Raw genomic sequence first — 4,782 nt, 5'->3', positions numbered from 1 at the left:
AAGCTATGAGTCCAAGTGAGTAAATTGGATCTGCAAATTTCACCCAGGCACCAAGCACCTAAAATGTGTGAGAAGTTTTTCAACCAAAAAGCAACAGTCTTTTAATAAAGAGACTACGATGTCATTTTTCATCTTTACTTGGAGAATGGTAGCACCTACATATCTCAGAAGGGGAAAACACACATCACCTGAGATGTCTTTGTTACCATCACAAGGTAAGGCTGGGAGGTATTAAGCAATGACCTAAGGGGGAATGGGAGATGAGGCATCAATATCAGCAGGTGTTTGAATAGCCTAAATCCAGGTGACCTGCTAGTCCTTCTTGATGCCCTGCCATCTCATCATCTGCCCTAAAACAGGGCAAAGGAGTCCCTCGGGTAAGTGGAATATAGCACTGATCTGAAGAAGGAAATTTTCTTCATCAGTACCACTTAATGAGACCTAGTAAAGACCGAGACTTTGATGGTGGTTGGGAAAGAAAGATTTTTCTGTGCCAAAGGCAGTAAATACGTGAAAGCAAGGTTCAAACAAAGAATTTGCACTTAGTGAAGGCCTCCATTCTCCAAGGGCCTGTGATAAGGCTACAGCATTATAAACCATTGATTTTAGAAGTGATATGTGGGTAAAAATCAGTATTTCAGTGATATCCCTAACAGTGGCACATTTGATTCTGGTCTGAAAAACCACATAGTACCAATAGGTCATGGGACCATGTGTTCATTCAGTTGCAATCTCCTGTTTAGTAGGAGCTGACTCTGTCTTAGCTCTGCTTGTTCTGCAAGCCTAGGAAGCCAGGGACTCTGAATGCATGCAGGATCAGGCATGCAGGCTAAGAAAAATGCCATTTCCTACTAGCTTTTCAGTGTACAAATGGAATAAAAATAGCTGTCTCTGAATCAACAGAAAGGATGAAATTGTAGCTTCAAGTGAATCTGACTGAGGGTGTGCTGTGAATACAGGACGCAGGGTATGGAGGAAGAACAGGTTATACAAGAATTTATGTTAAAGTTAGTTAAATGAACACTACCACAGCATCAGAGCTCTGCATCTTCCAGTACTCCAAATCCAGACAGTAAGCAGAATTGCATGGTTTCAAATTTGTGAAAGAAGATTCAGCAGGTACTCCTGTAATCAGTGTCTGATTTTAAGCTTCCCTATATTTATGCACCTCAGAAGTATGGTGTTTCCAGGTAAAACTTAATAATATCTACAAGAACATGAGACAAAGGTGAGTGAAATGAAGCAATTAGAGACACTAGCAAAAAAGTAGGGAAGTTAAAGCCTTATTTTTTCTTCTTTCTGTTCCTTTTGGTGCATTATTCTTCAACCATAAAAAATAACAGGGAAATTCCTCCTCTCAGGGAATTTTTATAGAGAAATCTGAATCTGGTCTTGAAAGAAACTCCAAGTTTCAAAAAAAAAAAAAGAGATTAGGGAGAAACCTGAGAAATTCAAGTGCAGTAAATCAACAGGAGCTGATGATCTTCACCCAAGGGTATGGAAGGAAATGAAGTGTGAAATGGTAGAGATCTGAGTTTATGCAATCAGGGACCATTCCAAGAGACACTGAAATCAATGGAAAGACTCTCCATACTTCTCTGAAAAGTGGATCAGACCTTCCCAAATTAATTCAGATAAGCAATGCCTACTCACAGGAGGGTGTTCATCACCCTTTCAGGTCAGATGTGGGAAGCAGAGTGGTGTGGTGGGGGGGCTGTATCAGTAGGATCAGCCAGATCAGGAGCAACCCAGACCATACGGAAAGCTCACCGTAATTACAGAGCTCCATCTTGGCCGGTGCAATGCAGCTCTGCGGGAGTTGGCCCCGTAAGATTGGGAATGACGTGTGACACTATGAGCATCAAGCCAAATCCTGCCACCCACATGGTGTGGTAAATGTTCTCCGAATCTGGCCCATCTCAGTGGCACTACTGTGTTTGCATGACTACAGGTCTCTCGCAGCTCGGCTTAGCTCCCTGGCTTGCTAGATGTAGTACATCTGAAAGCTGCTCTTTCTTCCCCAAAATCACTGCTGGCAACCATTTGTCACAGCTAAGGACAACATCTCCTGCTGCTTGGCGATAGGGCTTCTGCACAGACGATGCCTTATGGACAACTTCAAGTTCCAAAACAGCATGAGTGCAGAACACAGGCCAAGCTTCCTTTTCAGACTCCGAGAAGCAAACACTCCCAGCTGCCAAGGATTTTACTTTATTGTCATTTAAGTTGGCTCCTTCTGCACAAGTCGCTGGCGGTCTCACAGTAGCAGGAGTTGAGTAATAATAGTATTTCCAGTATGCTCACCTCCAAGCGATGCTTTACAGGAGAGACTGCTGGGAAAACAGGATGAGGATGGTTTGTATTGGCTGTTCCTTCTCTCTTTCTCATTAGACTGTGATTCAAACTAGCATCAAACTACAAACTCCATCACTCATCTCCCCCCCTGCAGATTTTCCATGTTGGCTCCTCAGCAAGTGGGACTGGACTACCATTCATCAGTCCTCGGAGGTGCTGAGAGGGTCCTCTCATCTTTGAAATTCTGAAACAAAGTCACCCACCAGCTTTTCAACAGTGCTATGGCTTTACTACACAGCGGCTGGGGTTTGATATATTTTTCCCTGAGAAGATTTCTCCAGGAAGTTTGTGAAACCTAGGCTCACCAGGCTTCACTGAGCTAAATACTGGACACTTCCTCTTGCTGAGACTTTCCTGATACTCAGAGAAATGCAAATCAAATCAAGGAAAGTGTCTGGAACCAGGCAAATGTCATAGAGCTCCAAAATCACCCCCAAAGTTGTGAACACATCATTTAAAGCAACTTCTAAATGCAATTTTATTATTGTCCATGACCACAGAGATCCAGCGCTCTCCTCCATTTGCTTCTTTGAGAATCCAAGGAGATCCTCCCCCATCCTCTTCCTCAACATTGGCCTTTGCATTTCTGAAATACTCCTTTCTCTAACTTAGAGGGAAAGTCACGCTGTTGTGGAGCAGGAACACCTCTGTTTTGTCAGTTGTTTGAGACAGCAGAGGCTGGGGAATGTGATGTTTAACTAAGCCCTTTGGAAGCAGATCCCGCTCGTGGTGCTTAGATTCAGAGGAGCACCATGGTTTCTTGCCTGATCTGTGATTAGTCCTGGCAAAAAGATGCACCGTCTCCATCTGCAATGCAGTGCAGTGCAACAGAACAAGAAAGGAGTAGCCAAGTAAATGCATGCAAGAAATAAAGCCACCGGGAAAGGGAAACAAGGGCAGGAGGTGACTGTACTAATATATCACTCACTGAAGGAAATAACTTCCCACTTGGAAGTAACGGGTGTTGTGCGATTCTCAGGGGATGTCTGAGGGAGACCATGATTTGTGAAGGGCTGATCTCAGCTGTTCAAAGCTGTTATGTTGCATTCGGTGATGTAATCTGAGAGGTGACAGTCTCATGACTGCCTCAATTTTTTCTTTTAGGGCTGGAAATAGTTTTATGAGACAGTGGAATGAAAGATCGGCTATTGCCTTGTTAGTTTGGTGACGGTTTTCTACCTCGTAACAAAAAATGTCAATGAGAATTTTCACCACTAGACACAGCCTTAATGCTTCCAGGACTTTCTGGACTAAATTGGTGGGCCTGTGTGAGGAGAATTCATGAAGTTAATTTGGAAACATTATGACTTATCTGTTTTCTACACAAAACCCTGATCTGAGATCCACAATTCCCAGCAGTGTCACTGCCAACATTCCTTAGGACCCCAGTCCTGGGTCGGGACTTCACAAAACAGTGTTAGGTGTTTACATGCCTTTACAGGAAGCAGATGATCAACCAGGCAGCAACAGGAGGCGTGTAGCTGAGTTGTGGAGGGGAGCCTACCAGTCAGTCCAGAATGCTGAAAGATGACATGGTGTGCAATTATTTCTCCACAGACTGAGCCCTCAACAGACCCCGGAGTTAAGCACCTCTGTGCAGCTGCAATTCACAGGCTGAGTTCTCCAGTTGCCTCCCTGACTGTGTTGGGTTTAGGAGCCCTCATCCCAGATACATCCTGTTTTTCTGCCCAGATGCTCTCTCTGGGAGGATGGAGGATTGTGTACATCTCTGCAGTGTATATCTGAATCTGCAGAAATATGGCACCAGCATTACTCCCCGGATCACAGTGGAGAGTGAGGTGCAGTATGCAGTTGGTAGCTTGGTGCTTCCCACCTGGAGAGTGGGATACCTCGATTTATCTACCACCTCAGTCTTTGCAGCTTCAAACCCACTTATCCTGCCCTCCAAGAACAAAGCCCACAGCAACAGGCTAAATCATGCAACAGAAGTGGGTCAGAGACAGAGCAAGAATCACCGAATCACAGAATGGTTTGGGTTGGAAGGGACCTTAAAGATCATCTAGTTCCAACCCCACTGCCATGGGCAGGGACACCTTGCACTAGACCAGGTTGCTCCAAGCCTCATCCAGCCTGGCCTTGAAGACATCCAGGGATGGGGCAGACCTGTCCTCTGTGCTCCCCCTACAAGCTCAAGATTTCATGCACTAGCTCTTCTTGCACTAAAGAGCTATTCAAATTCATACAGAGACCTTTCCAGGTGGGACAGCTTCCACATAGACCCACCAAGATCAAATACATATAGACAGCTTTCCAGGCAGGACAGCCTCGGGATAGACCTACCAAGAAGATTTCCCCAAAGCCAAGGTCTTCAGGATTACAAGGTCTGTAGCTGTAGGGCAGGGAGGGATGCCAAAAAATTCCAGACAGTCTCTCCTGGAGCCAAGAGCCTGGAAGAGTAGATAGAAT

The sequence above is a fragment of the Eurypyga helias genome, unplaced genomic scaffold, assembly GCF_000690775.1.
Source record: "Eurypyga helias isolate BGI_N326 unplaced genomic scaffold, ASM69077v1 scaffold5038, whole genome shotgun sequence".
NCBI classification, from domain to species: Eukaryota; Metazoa; Chordata; class Aves; order Eurypygiformes; family Eurypygidae; genus Eurypyga; species Eurypyga helias.
This window is presented reverse-complemented; position numbering follows the sequence as displayed.